General features: G+C 38.6%; 1 pseudogene; it reads right to left on the reverse strand.

The window, feature by feature from the left end:
• Positions 1–1,911: 1,911 nt before the first annotated feature.
• On the reverse strand, positions 1,912–17,105 carry LOC134390011 (oocyte-expressed protein homolog; annotated as a pseudogene).
• Between the last annotated feature and the right edge of the window lie 76 nt (positions 17,106–17,181).

The following is a 17,181-nucleotide window of genomic DNA, read 5'->3' on the forward strand; positions in this document are numbered from 1 at the left end:
AGACAAACCTATTAAAATAACAAATGCAACAACAGTATATGAGGTAGGCAATATAAAAAGTTATAACCTGAAACAAGAAATAGTCCAAAGGTGAGGGGAAGTGACATTAAAGCATAGAGTCTGCTTTGGTGTCTTCTCTTTTTTTAGCAATTAAACTTAAATTGTTGTTAGTTTAAAATAATCTGTTATAACTATAACATGTTTTTGTAAGTCTCATGGTAACCATAAAGCACAAATCTGTAACAGAGATACTAAAAATAAATAGTGTGAAATCAAAGTATACTACTCGAGAAAATCACTTAATCAGAAAGACAGTAAGAGAGGAAAAACAGAAAAAAAGAATCTACAAAACCACCAAAAGACCCATCACATTTATTGTTGCAGCTTTGATAGCTCCTCTGAGCCCCAAACCCTTACTTAATCTTCCTGAGCATTTGGTATTTCTACTATGATGTCTAAGGGCCCCTGAAACCTAAGTTCTCCATAAAAACTCATTACAATTTCTCATCTAAATGCACTCCTCTGTCATCCCTCCCTGTTTCAATGAAAAATGCCCACCCTGCCCCGACAACAGACTCACACAGGACTGCTTGTCTTCATCCTGACTCCCCTCTTCTCTCACACTCACAGGTGTCAGGGGGTCTCACAGCCTCTGCCTGCAGAGCAGGTCCTGAACCCAACCCCATCTCTCCATCTCCACCTCCACTGCTACCCCCGGTTCTGCCATCACTACCCTCAGCCTCAAATAACTGTCATTCTCCTACCTATCTTCCTGCTTTGCCCAGTTCTCTACATGGCAACTTCTGACCTTCAAAATTGAAATTAAACTCTTTATCATGGTGACAGCTTTCTTCATCTCATCTGACCCCTGGTTGCCCATATTCCACTCTCTCTGTCCTTCCTCGACTGAGTTCCAGCCACACTGGCCTTTGGCTGGTCTTCACAGCCACCATGCTTATACCCACTGGAGGGATATCATCAGCTCTGTCCCCTCATCCTGCAAAGATTTTTCCCAGGTATTCTTACTGTTCAGGTGTCCCCTCCTCAGAGAGCCCTTCCTTGACTACTACTATCAAGATTGCCCCTCATTTCCCATGAATCACACCCCACACTTTTCTGTTTATAATTCGCCATAAAACCTTTCACCTCCTGATGTGCTATGTCTTTTATTTTATTTTGTTTAGTATCTGCTTTTCCTTACTAAGATGTCAGCAAGATGAGAACAGGGACTTTCTTTCTGCCTTTTTTGCTCTGTCTCTAACTCAAGCACATTTTGTTATTTATCACTTTAGAGGAGAATCTATTTACCTTCTCATGATGCTTTCTCTCTCATTGATATCATGTGGCCACCCCAGTAACTCAAAGTGTGACTTTCTGGGTTTTTTCAACTATCGTAACAAAAAGTTGGTGCACATTGCCTAATGAAAGGAAATTATTTGTGACTGAAGATACTGATCGTGGAGACCCCAGCTTAATTACGTGAGAGGAAAACTCCTTGAGACTTTTCTCAGCTTCTCACTGAGAAGTGTCATTATTTTGGTAATGTTGGTAGTAATGCCCCCATTTTATTTGTGGTTATAATTTTTGTGGTTTTTTTCTTTTTTTTTTCCTTTTAGTAAATCTAGCTAGGTCTTTGTCAAATTTGTTGATCTGTTATTTTTTCTATTTTATGTTTTTTGCTTCTGTTCAATTTTTTTTTCTTTTATACACTTGCTTTAAGTGAGCAAAGATCTTTGTCATTGGACAAATAATCCATTACTTCATTAGAATAGCTCTACAAACTCACATTTGCAACAAAACAAACCATTATTCATCAGGACACCAGAAAAAAGAATGCAGAGACTTAAGAATACTTGCTTATTTTTAGCTCTAGTAGCAGAAGCAGGACTGTTCTTGTAATGCTCCTAACAATAATCATGCTGTTTTAAGCAATAGGATGCTGAGGAGTGTGGGAATCTGATGCACGGGACTTCAAAAACTCAAGTCGTTTCATCTTCTCAGCTTGGGCACGATGTTCTCCGTGCCATGATGCCAGGCTCAGGAGCATGCTATTCACCTGATTCTGTACCCTGGGCTGGCCGAAGACGGTGACTTCCACGAGGTTCCTGGAGCTCGTTATGTCCACCGTCAGCAGGGCCTGGCTCATCCATTCCATTTCTGGAATTAGGGCTCGGTCTGGGCAAAGATCGCATCTGCCAGCCACGCCTCCAGGTAGAACACCAAAGGGTCGCTCAGCTCCTGCACCACGGCCGGATGCGAATCCGAGGTGGCGGGAGCGGTCACCTAAGCAGCCTCTCCAGCGAGTGGACCTGTGTTTCTTTGTCCTGCTCGGCCTCAGCAGCACCAGAGTCGTCAACCATTCTGGGACCTGCACGCCAAAGAGGAAGAAAGCACTCTCAGCTGGGAAGTTCAAGAGCATGGTGCTAGCATCTGGTGAACGCCTTCATGTTGTTTCATAACATGGTAGAGGGCATCACATGGTGAGGCGTCAAGAGAATGCCAGCTCAGGTCTCTCTTCTCTCTTCCACTTACATCATGGGAGCCCCACCTTGATGACCTAATCTAATGCTAATTACCTCCTAAAGGTCCCACCTTTAAATACCATCAGTGTATAAATTCAGGGATTTAAGTTTCCAACACATAAATTTGGGGGGACACATTCAGACCATAGCAAGTAGCATTTCTATACACTAATAACCAACTATCAAAAAAATTAATCAAGAAAACAATTTCATTTGCAATAGCTTCAAAAAGATTAAAATACTTAAAACTAAATTTAACTAAGGAAGTAAAAAATGTGTACACTGGAAACTATAAAACATTGATGAAACAAACTGATAAAGACACAAATAAATGGAAAAATATAAAATGCTCATGGATTGGAGAAATTAATATTGTAAACGTTTCCATATTTCCCAAGGCATTTCAATGCAATTCCTATAGAAGTTTCAATTATATTTTTCTCAAAATTAAAACAGGAATCCTAAAATTTGCATGAAACCATGAAAGACCCCAGATAGCCAAAGCAATCTTGAACAAAAAAACAAAGCTGGAGGCATTATACTACCTGGTTTCAAAATATATTACAAAACTACAATAATCAAACAGCATGGCACTAGATAAAAGATAGAAATATAGCAATGGAACTGAATAGAGAGTCCAGAAATAAATCCATTTATCTTATTTTGGTGAGCAAAAGGCAAAATTTTTACCAGTAGGATCTAACTTTTATTATTTTATCAATACATTTTTATCTAAAGATAATTTTTAATCTAACTGAAGGCCATATGAGGGCAGGTTAGATGACTGTGACTATGGAATTTCTGTGGATTTATAGTTCATGAGTAAGAACCAATGGGAAACACCATATATTTCTGCAATTGACTGCTCTGCAATTAGTCTAGTAGGAGACACAGGCGATAGAAAACAAACAAAAAAATGTATAGTGAAAAGTTAAATCAGTGGCCTGAAGAAGTAAAGTTCTATTCAAAACAACAAGGAGGAGAGGGAATGATTAGTTACATAGAAGTTTAAAGAAGGAATCTCTGAACTGACAATTTAAACCAAAACAGAAGCATAATGAGTATGGGGTGAAAATATATGTTTGGATATGGGTGGACATAAAGAGTAACAACAGTGTTCAGTGCTTGATTAACAGCAGTGCTTGATTTTGTTTATGTAGTTCTGAGAGTCTATGTTAAGGATTAATCCCTGGATATTTAGTGGAGCCATTACATAAGATTGGAGACTAGGAATATTTATTGGGTAAGCGGAAGTTACTAAATTCACTTTGAGATAATTTTATTTTAGGTGCCTACAACACATGCAGGCAGGACGTTGGGAAGAACACTAGGAAGAGTGAACAGATAGTTTAAAAGCAGTCAGGAGCCTGAGATGCCAAAAAAGCTTAGGAAAAGTAATAATCCCAAAAGGAGGTCATAGTCCAATTCTGCTTTTATTCCATGTGAGATAAAAATACAGAAACACTCATTAGATTTAATTATGGGGAGATACTGTGATCTACTCAAGTTTTATTAATATGAAGACCATTGGTATTAATGGTAAGTCTTAGGTGTGGAGGATGTGAGGAGATTTTAATTAAATGTGTGCTAATGTTTTCAGGTTCATTGTGGGGAGGGAGGAAAGACTTGTGGCAGGAACTACAGGTAATTGGTTAAGGGGAGGTTTTTGTTTCAATAATGAGGAGATTTAATGAGTTAAAGTGGTTCAGTGGGGGAAGGATGAGGTGGTTGCCTTTAAGGGGGATTAAATTTATAATTAATAATAGCATACTCTCTAGAGAGCAGGAAGGAAATGACATAATTAGACTGAACCAAAGAAACCAAATAACTTTTCAATTTAAATAGGAGGTGAGTCACTAATGGTTAAGAATGCAGGGATGTTGTAGCCTTAGTGGCAATGAGCCAAAATATTTCTTCTGGTTACCTAAAGCAACAGTGTATTAGGAGTAGATCAAATTTGTGGAAAGTGAGTAAGAATGTGAGAATTTATAAGATTCAAAAGGGGGAAGGCCTGAAATATGAAGTGTGAAAGAATGAATGAATGATTAAGGCATAGGAAGATACCACATAATTTTGGAAGTCATTGGGAGACTTCTGATACTGCAGTTAGAAGTGGTCAGTATCCCAATCACATGCCATGACAGATGCACAGTAGGAAGGGTAATATGTGAGAGTCATCTGAAATTGGGCTCTTGATCATCAGATGTGGTGAAAGGTTGGAGGAACACGATAATTTTGTTCCTGCTCTGTGTACATTTGAGTGAAACATCTGTAAAGTTGAGGAGAGATAGGGGCTAGTGTTTGAGAGATGAAGATTCTCCTGAGTAGGAGAACATGGGCATAAGGAGTGATTGGCCACACAACAATAATTTTCTTAGCTTTTTCTCTACTATTTACTGTTAAAGCTTCCTAAGCCTACAGATTTTTTCCCAGGGAGTTCCAGAAGAAAATGAGTTTGATATCAGAAGACTAAGGAGTGGCTGGAAAAGGCTAACATGTAGGTCCACATGCAGATTTGGAGCAAGTCACAGAGTTATTGCAGTGGAAGTGTAATACACTTGTCCTCATGTAATTTAGTCATTCTTTCAAGAAACATTCTTTGTGTGACTACTAGGTAACAGGTATTGGAGATACAGCAGGGACACAATAGAAAAGAATATCTGCCCTAATACAGTTTACAATCCAGTGAGAAAAGAGAGGCAATACACAAACAATGGGTCTTTGCATGTCAAATGCTAATGAAGCTGTAAAGAGAAATAAGGCAAGAAGGTGGTTGGGGGTGGTGATGTGTGGAGGGGTCATCCCTGTTCTTAATGGGGTCATCCCTGTTCTACAAGGGATCTGGGAATACCTCTTTGACGAGGTGACATTTGAACAGAGGCCTGAAAGGAGGACAGAGTCCACCATGTGGTTGTCAGGGGCAGGCATTCAAGGCAGAAGAAACAGCAAATGTAAAGCCCTGAGGCAGGAGCACCTCCATACATAAGAGGAGCAGCTAGGAGGCCTATAGGGCTGGAGTGGAGTGAGCAAGTGCCCAGCAGCTGGTTAAATCAGAGGTCACAAGGGGTTATGTCATGAAGGACCTCATGGGGGATGTGCACATTGTGGCTTGGACTCTGAGTGCAAAGCTGTCGTGGTTTGAGCGAAGGAGTGACCTCACTGGTCACTCTGGTGCTGGATGGAGAACAGACTGCAGGGGTGAGGGCAGGAGAAGGTGATTGTTAGGAGGTACTACAGTCATCCTGCGAAGAGGTGATGATGGCTCTCACCAGGTAGAAAAGGTGGAGACAAGAAGTGGTCAGTTGTGGGCATATTCTGAAGCTAGGGATGGGGGCTTTGCTGAGGGGATGGAGATGTAGAGAGAAGAGGGGAAGTCAAGAAATACTACAAAGCTGTGGCATCTACACCTGTCAGGATGGAGTTGTTATTACAGAAAAAGGGGAGACCAAGAGCAGGTTTGGGGAGAAGGTTTGGGGGAGAAGTCTAGAGTTTGGTTTTGGCACGAGACACCCACGTGGAGATTGCATGGGCGCAGCTGTGGTGGGAGTGAATCTGAATTATAAAGTTTGATGTGGATAAATAAAGGTAAACATCATGACAGTGTCAGTGGTATTTAAAGCCAAGATACTGGACAAGGTCAGCAAGGGGGTGAGTTGCTAAAGAAAAACAGTGGTTCAAGAACAAAGTCCTGGAGAAAAACGCAGACCAGCCTCAGAGATAGAAAGGCTAATGAGGTCAGAGGTAAAAAAAGAAAGAAAAGAAAAGAAAATACAGAAGAATGTGGCAAACTGGAAGCTAAATGATAGAAGTATTTCACGAAGGAGAGGAACAGACTATGTCAAATTCAGCTAGTAAAGTTAGGTCTTTTGGGGGGAATGAGAATGTACTAAAATTGGGTAGTGGTGGTAGTGGCAAAATGCTGTACATTTCCAAAACAATCAAAGAACTGTCTATTTAAATGGACATGTATTTTAGGACATGTAAATTATACCTCAATAAAGCTGTTTTTAAAAAAATCAGTATATAATTACCTGGCATTGCTAGTCTCAGATACTCAAGAAAAATAAAAATACATGTTTATAAAAAGGATATGTGCATGAATGTTCATAGTCTCTTCATCCCTAAATGCCCACACTTAAAACAACCTAAATATCCATTAATAAGAAAACTAATATTTTGTGACTGTATTCATACAAATTAGCCATAAAAAGAGTAAACTGCTTAGCCACACACACAAAAAATGGACAGATAAATAAAATATTATTTTGAGCAAAAAGGCAGTCATCAAAGTATACATCATGATTGATTTTATTTTCATGTATTTGAAAAACTGGCCAAACTGATGTATGTTAATTCAAATGAAAGGTAGGGTGTATATGGTGGTGTGGGTGGGCACTGATTGAAAAGTTACAAGGGGGGGTACTTCCTGTATTAATGGACATAATTCATAATGACAAGCCTATTGGATGCTGCAGGGGATATAAAATTCTAAAAATGTGTTAAGCCATAAACTTAAGATTGACACATTTTACTATCTTTTAATTTTGTATTTATATAAGAACGATAAGAGGTAAAGAACTAGACAGTAATGGAGACAAGCATATTTTTATTTACAAATATCCTGCCACCACAAACCCCATAACTGACCAATCCAGGATGCCAGATGCTGGTTGGGTTCCAGGTAGAATGTTGGCATGTTGTCTGGGGTTTGTTGTGGCTACTGGATCCAGGGTTACTGAACAGAGCCCTATGGTGGCTGCAGTGTCATAAAGAAGCTGCCATCCTCTGTGGAGCCTGGCTTTAGGCTTATCGTTGGGAAGGTGAGTGAGGTGGTGGTGGAGCTGCTGCCCAGTGACCTGAGTCCACAACTACAATTCCACAGCCTCTGAAGGAAAACTGGTGCTTCCACCTGTCTTCAGCTCATTGGTAGGTCTCTTATTTTTGTTAAGTTGTTCAGTCTGTTAGAAGTCGACTTTATGTAAGATTTAAAAAGCTCTCAGAAACTCTGACTGCACAGATTGAGGAGAATTGCCAATGTATTAAAAAGCTTAGCGCTGCTAAAGTGGAGTGTGCAGAGACTGAGTAATCTTTAGAGGATCCCAGGCAAGAGTCTTTAAATATACCCATCCTTACAGATGCTAACAGAAAGGTAAAGAGCACCCACTCAATACTGATGAATTAATTAACTTCCCGGGTTCAAGAACTAAAGCAAGAGAGATCTCAAGTCTTTAAACAAGAAAGGGTAATGGCAGAGATGCTAAAAATGCTGGAGTCTCTAGAAGAGGTTATGAGAATCGCCACATCACAAGGAGCTTTTCCAGACCTGCCAGAAGGCCAAGAGCCAAGCCCTGATGGTCCTTCCCCAGGAGTGGGCCTGGGTCCGAAGACAGAGTTGTTCCCTCCCCTCCACTCAGGCTTCCTGATCTGCCAGGCTGTGTTTACCTGTCTCAAGTACATCTGAAGGTCACTGAGGGCAGTGGATCCAGGGGAGCCCCTCTCTGGGCTGGACACCACAGCAGTCAGTTCCTTTATGGTCGATTCCTCTCAATCTAAAGAATATTGGACTTCTGGAACACACCAAGAAATCCAGGACTTTTTTTCTCCTCACAAAAAGTTAGAATTCTCTCTCATTAGTAGTAAAAGAAATGCTTGTCTTAAGAGACTTTTATTCAAATTTAATCTTTATTAAATTATACTTCCGAAGACAATGTCTTATAAATATAATTTATGTATTTTATGTTAACTATATTTTATATAAACATTGTATTATAATTTGAAAAAATGAAAAATTTAATAGCCAATAGCAATTTTTGTCTATTATATTTTCAACAGTCATAAGTTATAAGTCATAGCAACTTTTTTCTTTAGAATGTATTCATTGAAAAATAAGAAGATAATGTATTTTTTTGGGATGGACTTTAACAAAGAAAGTAGTATTGGTTTGGTTAAGTCACCTGAAATGGAGCTGAGAGGCTATCTCAGCTTGAACTTCATGTATGTCTTAACTGAGAACACCCTGAAACAAGCTGGGCTTAAAGCTGCCTCCATACATTTTAACTTTGGCCTATAGGTTTCTCTGTATATAATGAAATGTAATCCAACTTGATATGTAAACAGATCGTAACCTAACATGGAAGTACAATCTTATAACAAGTGGAAGAGTCTCAGCCAATCACAGGCTGAAAACTGCCAAAACATGACCACTTAAGACAAATTCCAACTGCAACCAATCAGATTGTTTCTGTATGTGACTTTTCTCTGGCTATAAATATGATCTGCACGTGTGGTGGGGTGGAGCACAAGTTAAATAGCATGGTTAGAGAGATAATTATATTATTTAATATTTACATTCTATTATATTAACAGCTAAATATTTTTTAAAAACAAAATTAATTGCCTAGAAATTGGGTTTCTTTACTGCAAGAAGGGTGCGGTGAGTTTTCTGACCAGGAAGAAATCCCCAAGGGACAATTTGGAGAACCTCCGCATCGCTGCCCCTCATCCCCTCTCACTCACCAGCTAACACTCCTCACTGGGAAGCTTCAAGGAGTTTCTTATGCAGGGGTCAAATCCCAAGTGCACAGCCCTTAGGAAAAATGTCTTTCAAGATACATAATTCCCTTTGCTTCATAAATTACAGTACTTTCAAATAAGAAAAACTGTATATATTTTTTAAATTCATGACTTCCTCCACAGCAGCCAGAAGAAAGGCAGTTTCTGAATATGGCTAAGGCATAGCAACATAAACAGTAAGAAATGTTATCTTTAAAGGCAGAGTTTCAGACCTGGGCCCAAATCCCACTCTAACACTCATACATGTGGGATACATACAAATATTACTTTATCTGAACTTCAGTTCCCTTGTGCAATGGAGGTAATGATATCACCTATTTCATGTAATTGTTGTGAGGATTAAATTGAAAATATATGTGGTGTTTAGTGTCTAGAAATGTGCTAATACAGTAGCCACTAGTTATATGTGGCTATTTGAATCAAATTTAAATTAAAATTAATAAAATTTTAAATTCGCTTCAGTCATACTGGCCATATTCCAGCTATTCAGTAATCGCATGTGGCTGCAGTTACTGAATTAGACAGCACAGATACAGGATATTTTTATCATCACAGAAATTTTTGGACAGCACTTGAGAATGAGGTAAGTGCTCAATAAATGTTAATTTGGTGTGTCTGGCAGTTTTTCTTCCTCCTCACCAATTCCTCTAAGTTCTCAGGCTGCCCAAGATATCTCCTTGTCAGGAGGGAAAAAAGTATTATAAAGAATATCTGTGCTTATCATTTTTTTTCACTCAAGAATATTAGAGTTCTAAAAGAACATTATATGGAGAAAGCAATGCTTCCACAAAAGCTGTGATGGTGGGGATTTCAGCCACTGTAGTCAGACACTGAACTTAATTATACCAATAACGTTGACTCTAACACATTAACACCTACTGAGATAATGAAAAAGAAAAAGGCCTTTTCCTCTGTAGAATTCTTTTCACACCAAATTTTTCCTGGTTGACATATCTAAAAATAAGTATAGATCATCAACAGTTTTTCCAGGCATACTTTAACCAAGTTAGTCTTGGCCACTTGAATAAAATTCTTTGCATTTGGTTTTTTGTTTCTTTGGTTTCATTTCCATTCTTTTTCCAAATGCCACAACTGGAGCTGGGAAACTACCAGAGTGAAAATACTGCTAGGCGTCTAGAAAGTTGCAGGAGTTTTGAATTATAAAAAGCTGAAAATAAGATCCCTAAGAAGAATTCCAATTTCAGATGATACTTGGGGGTATCTGGTGAAATTATCCTATAGGCACTTGTAGATCTGGGTTTAGATGTTTTGGGTAGATTTCTCTGTAACAGGACATTTGCGGTACTAAATTCCAAAGGATGCATGTCTTTGCTTCCAAAACTAAAGTAAAAGAGGCTGGCCGTGTGCGTTAGTATAGATGAGAAGAAAGATCTAGTAATTTTTTTTAAAAAGTTCTGTTTATAGGTGGTATCCATCTAGGTAGTAAGCTTCGCATACATAAAATGAAAATGTGTGAACATAACTCTAGGCTGTGCTTTTCAAAGTCAAACTGCAAACAGAACAACTCTGTTCCCATAGCCTTGGTAATATTTGAGTATACATGATAATAAATTTGATATGTTTCTCATGAGTTAAGTTAATTCCTTGCTGGTGATATTTCAGGTTAAATAAATACATAATTCTCTTTGATTTGATTGCATAACATTATGAGATATTATTTTATAAACATCAGTCCTGGATTACTTCACAGCTAAAGTACTAATAATATTCTGGTTGTGATTTTATCTTTGTTTTCTGTTGTCATATTAACAAGAGAAATTATGGATTTCATCAAACCATAATGCAATGAGAAAAACACAGGACAAAATGCAAGTTTTTTATTCTGCTGATACCGTATTTACTAGCAGTCTAAACACAAAAACTACTGTCTTTTGGAAAGCATAAATAACACAGGGTCATAATTTTGAAAGACAATTCTCAAATTATTTTAGTCACTTTGCCATATTTTTTCTTACTGCAAAATGATCCATATTCCATACACTTTGACATAAAATTTCTACTAAAAAGAAATTTTTCAATTTACTTTACACTTCTGCTATTTTTTTAACAATACTGAGCACAAATTATGAGCTACAGAGTATTAGCTATTACTGTATTATCCCTTCCACTACATAGAAATTTCATATATTTTACATATTTTTGATGTAAATTTCCATTCATATTATTTGGGGGATGTGTTCTTTAGTGAAGACACATCAGAAAGGCAGAGTGGTAAAACATAGCTTACCAATTTTTAAAATGAACAAAAATTCATAGAAATCATCTAACTTCTGTACAGAAAATAGCAGCCAATTATCCAGCCCACACTTTCTAATAATGATAATAATGTCACCATAAATGTGCACAGTACCTTAACTGGTACTGGTCAAAATTGTAAAAGTGATAGAAACCACACTCACTTAACCTAAACCCAAAGGAAGAATTTGTTATAAGCATACAGGTATGTCATATGAATCTGGACTGGAACCAGAAATAGACAGCTGTCAGGAACTAAGAAATTATCTCTCCTTGTCACTCATCTGTTTTATTTTTCTCTTGGAAGACTGACTTTCCTCTTCTTCTCCATCCATATACTGAATAAAGCTACCTCTAAGCTCCAAAATTATAAATACAGTTTTAGCTGTCATTTGGTCTCAATTCTTCATCAAGAGAATCCAATTGGCCTAGCTTGAATCAGGTGTGTACCTAGAGGCCAAAAGCTTGGGCCAGGGCTTAGGGGTTAACCATTACACAACATAAACATGACTGCCAGTGAGCCCACTCCCATGAAATGGGTTGGACGGGCGTTGGCATACTCTCACAAGGGAAATAGGCACTGACTTGGACAGAAACCCCCAAAAGGATCAACTGCTATGCTTTGTTCTCTTCAAAATGATTTCATTTACACATTCTTATTTGATGAGAGGATCCAGTGCCTATACTATACCTATTTAAGACGTAGTAGTGATAGTTCTATTGTAAGGCTAAGATGTTCCACACTATTCATGATGTCATCATTGCTAACAAATATATATCTTCTGCTAATTTTAGTCTTTTTATCACTGGTGATAAATTCCGTCCCAGAAGTTTAAGTTCTGATAATGCTAGTGAGACTTTGATGAAAGAATGGCTTCTGAATACAAAGCTATACAGGACTTCATAAAAACCCTGGCTAAAAAAGAATAAGCAAAACACCCTAATTAAAGCCTATTTTTGTTTAAAAAAAAAAAAAAGGAAAGGTCAGATATTCATACCTCATAATTTAGCCAAAGATAACTGAACCTATAGAATGTTAGAGTTTTACTGTTTTACATGATTTTCTTTAATTTTTTCTTTATTACTGATCAGATTAGTTTCTTGTGCCACTGAAAAAGCTAAAAAGAAATTTGAATAATCAGTGTAATATTCATGTCCAAGGCATATTTATAGCGGTCTATTTGGGCAACTCATTAATATACAGGGATACGTTTTTTTCACCATCTAGCTATAATGGGTTTCAGAACAAATTCTGAAGATCAAGTCTCCTGGTCAGTGAAGATTAGGTGTGTGTCTAGAGAAAATAAGATTGATTTTTAGACCTGGAAAAGATGAAAGTCTGACAGCTTGGCATTCTGAAGATTGTTTACATCAGCCCGCAAACATCCTCTCATTATTTTAATCTCACACTCTATAAAATACTTTTGGATCCTTTGCCAGCAAACCTAAAAACAAATTAAAGGGCTGACATAAACTAAATATTCTGAAAGCCCCATCACTGACAGGTTCAGAAAAAAAAAACAGATTCTTCGACACATTTTTCCAAAGGGCAGACAGTACTACCAAGAAAGAGTAAAAAAACAAAAATAGCATAATAGTCTATGAATGTAAGAGTGTGGTTCTTCTCATAGCTCGCACACTTCTTCATAACATTCTTATAGTTATTTTCTGTATGTGCATATTTATTAGATTGTACCATGTCTTCTTCATGAGTACACTCCCCAAATTATTAAACACAGCATGTAATCAGTGTTCCAAAACTTTCTTAAAAGAACAGCATGTTCTCTGAATATCTGCAAAATTCCCTTATTTTTCATAATTCCTGAAAAATGAAAGGAACCTTATCTACAGTCGGCCTGAAGTTACTCTTTCCTATACACACCTTTCTCTTTATTCCTTTACTCCTGCTGCTCCTTCTGCCTAGAATGCCCTTTCCTAATCTTCCTAAATCTTATCCACCCTTCAGGCCTGTGGCAAATCACCTCTTCTCCATGAAGCTTTCCCTAATCTCCCCAGCTAGGAGTATTCTTTCTCACTTTTGAAGTTCCATAGCTCTTTACCTAAACCTTCTCATGTCTCTATGTCTATGTCTCTAGCAAACTGTATTACATAAGTGACCATCTCCCCTTCTAAGGAAGAGCATGTACACAACTATATCTGATAAAATATTTACTAGTGGACTACCTTAAAGTCTATGGCTCCTCATTTTCTTCTGCTGGTAGCACTACCCTGATTTGCCTTTGAGAAACCATCCCTCCCCACTGCTGGGCCATGTGGTTTGGGTGTGATAGTCTAAATGACAGCTCCAGAGGTGGGCACATGGCCCAGGACTATTCAATCAGTATAATCCATTGCACCAGTCTCAGGAATTGGTGCAAGGATAAACATGTGACCAGATACAGTCCAGTGAAATTCATCCTGGGCCCTTTATGGAACTACTGAGAGAGAGAGAAGCCACTGTTTCATTGGGGTTGCTGAAAAAAGAGGATGTAAGCTCAGTGCTGATGGTTATCTTTCTGCCTGTAGAAGGAGCCTATGTGAATGAAGCCAACACAAAGAAATGTAGAAACCACAAATGGAGAGAGAAAGAGTCATCATGACAGTGTCTAAGATCCTGCCAGGCCTAAAGACAGCCCTAATTTAAAATGAAATTAATTAATTACTTAATTTTTCTGTTTTGCCAAAAAAAAAAAAAACCCTAATAACTAAAGTCTATGGCTGCTATAGGATAAAACTTCTAATTCAGAATGATCCCAACCCTATTAATGAGGATCTCCTGGTTAGTGAGCACAAAATTACAACTAGATAGGAAAAATAAGTTTTGCTGGTGCACAGTAGTGCTAGGCATCTATAATCAACAATAATTTATTCTATGTTCTCAAATGGGTAGAAGAGAGATCAAATGTTCTCATCACAAAGAAATGACAAAATTTTGTGATAATGAATATACTAATTACCCTGATTTGATTATCACACAGTGTATACATGTATTGAAATATAACTCTGTACTCCATAAATATGTGCAGTCAGTGAGTTTCAAATAAAAAATAAGTTCCTCTAAAAAAACAATGAGGATGTCTCCCCTTGCATTTGAGCCACCCTTTGGGAGAACAAAGAAGAAAACTCCCAGGCAGACCTGCTGTGTGAACTCCAAGAACTATTCCCACACAAGAGGAACATCTGAAGCTTCTCTGTTGGAAAGCTGTGCTCCTGTCCTATAACCTTCTGAGTGAATCTAATGCCAAGTGCGGCCAATGACAATACTGTGAGTCAGAACATTTAGTTGAAACTAAAACATGGATGGAATACTCTGGTTTCTCTTCAGAGTATATAAATCTTTTGCCTTTTACTAAAACGTAGGTGGGTTTTCAAGTACCCTTTTATGGAAATTAAATGAATTAGTATATGTAAAGTGCTTAAACAGTGTCTGGCACATACTAACTCAATAAATGATAGCTACCGTTGCCCACAGTCAGAAACTGGCAAAGTAGGAATATGAATTTAGGCATGTCTGATTCCAGATCCTGTGCCCCTAACCATTTCATTTTGGTTCTTTTCTATATTGGGTCAACTCCCTATCTTCCCCTCTAAACTTTCTCTCAAAAAACAGTTTTTATATCAGATGTGTACTTCAGTGCAAAATTAAGTGACTTCATTATCTGCTCAGAGATGCCCACATTTATAAGCCTGATCTTAGTGTCTGTTCCTAAATCTATTAATTCCAGGTATAACTGTTGTTATAACTATGTGAGGATATGATGATGAACTATGAGTGCAAAGAGTTTCTCTGCTCTAGGAAAACAAAGAACATTCCGAAAAGAAAAAAAAGTCATAAAAAATGTTTTGCCATCGAAGTGGGTATAGGTGAGGAAAGCATAAAAGACTGGGGGGAAAAACAGATTATCTCAGATTGCTTCACTGTCTTCTAGTTTCTGTCTCATTCTAAAGACACCAAAACTAGAACTCAGAATAAGCTTGACATGGAACTCTACTCAACACACACACACACACACACACACACACACACACACACACACACACACACACACACACACACCCCAACTCTTGGCCCTATATGAAAAGACTAGCAAATAAATATGCCATAATCATTTAAAACAAAATGTTTCTCTCTCTCTCTCCCTCTTCCTGCCCACCCTCCCCCCAATACATATATATATAATTTTTATGAGTTCAATAAGAGGGTTTTGCCTGTGCATATATTAAAGAGTTGCAGAGACTATGAGAAATGGCTTCTAAAGTGAGAGAACCAATGTAGAGATGCAAATGTAAAAATGCAAAGTAACCAATGCTATAGGAAACAAGGTCAGCAAAGATCAGAGAAGAGGACATATGAGCTGAGTAGAAAAACAGTATGTAGTAATGGCAATGGAGATATAATAATGTGAGGCCCAAGAGGCCCAGAGACCCAAGTAGCATGGCTTGTTGAAGAAACGTCAATAGAACAAGAAGTTTAAAACAGAGGAGCAGCAACAGAGACCAAAGAAATATTAGGTAGGGTCTGGATCGTCAAGGGCCTTATAAGTCAGAATAGAGAAGGCAGACATTTAACTGACAGAAAATGGAGCAAACAGTTTTAAGCAGCAGAATGTACTGAACACAAGTCTTCAAATGATCATTTCAGCAGCAGCAGGAAGGGTGATTCTGGGTATGAAGAATGATACACTTTAAGAAAATGACTTCAGTAGTCCAAGTAAGATAAGAACCTGAGACTAAGTAAGAAGGAACGAAAACGAAAATGTCATGAATGTAGAATCCATAAGAGTTGGCCATGAAGTACTCAGCTATGGGAGTCTAAAGAGAAGTAATATAGGGAAACCCTTTTGTTTGTTGCTTTGGTGGCACTGTGTATCACCAACGTTCTTCCAGTTTATTTTAAAGATTTGTGAATTCAGGTCTTGAGAGACCTACAGGGAAGAGAAAGTAGAAACACCCAATAATTAGCTGGATACACATAATTGGAATCATGGAGAAACGTCCGGCTTGGAGACGGGCGACCTAATCCCTTACGGTTGAAGCCACGTGAGTGGGTGTTATTACCAAGGAAGCCCAGGGAAGGTGAGAAAAGAAAAGGGCCAAGAGCAGAACGCTGAGTGACACCCACATTTCAGAGAGTCAGGCAGAACAACAAAAGGATACCAGGAAGGAAAGATCCGCAAGACAGAACAGCATTCAGGACAGTGGGGCCACAGAAGCTGCATGGGGAGAGAGTTTCCAAAACAAGCAGCAGTACAATCAACCAGAGAGCTTCGGAGAGGTTGAAATATTCCACTGGATTCAGGCTGGGAGAATCTTCTGCCAGGGCGGGTTGTTTTGTTTTGGGGGGGCGGGGGGGTTAAGGAGATGGAGGGGAGGGAAAGCCGATAGGGACCAACCATCTCCATCGGGTAGTGGGATTGCCACCACAAATTCTTTGCCGTGCCCCAGAAACCCTACCACATGTCATCCAACTGCCACGCAAGTTCCAGATCTTTACAAACCGTGGTGTGCATCTCCCCCCGCAGCCCAGAAAGCGCCCCTCCTTCCACTCCAGCAAACGTCTACTAAGCCCTCTAAAGCCCCCTCCCTGATGCTACCACGACAAGTTAAACATTTCATTTCATGTTCCCAAAGTTTTGTCCGTACCTTACATGGTTTTGTAAGTATCCGTTGTGCATCTGGCTCCAATCAAATTAAAGAGGGAGCCAGACCAAAAAAAGTCAAGGAAAGCTGAGGGACCAGACGTCCCCACAGGCTACTTGTGAGGAGGCGAGAGGGGAAAAAAAAACAAAACTACAATTCCCATGAGGCGCTGCGGCCGCGGGACGCACAC

This window comes from Cynocephalus volans, chromosome 11 (genome assembly GCF_027409185.1).
Source record: "Cynocephalus volans isolate mCynVol1 chromosome 11, mCynVol1.pri, whole genome shotgun sequence".
NCBI classification, from domain to species: Eukaryota; Metazoa; Chordata; class Mammalia; order Dermoptera; family Cynocephalidae; genus Cynocephalus; species Cynocephalus volans.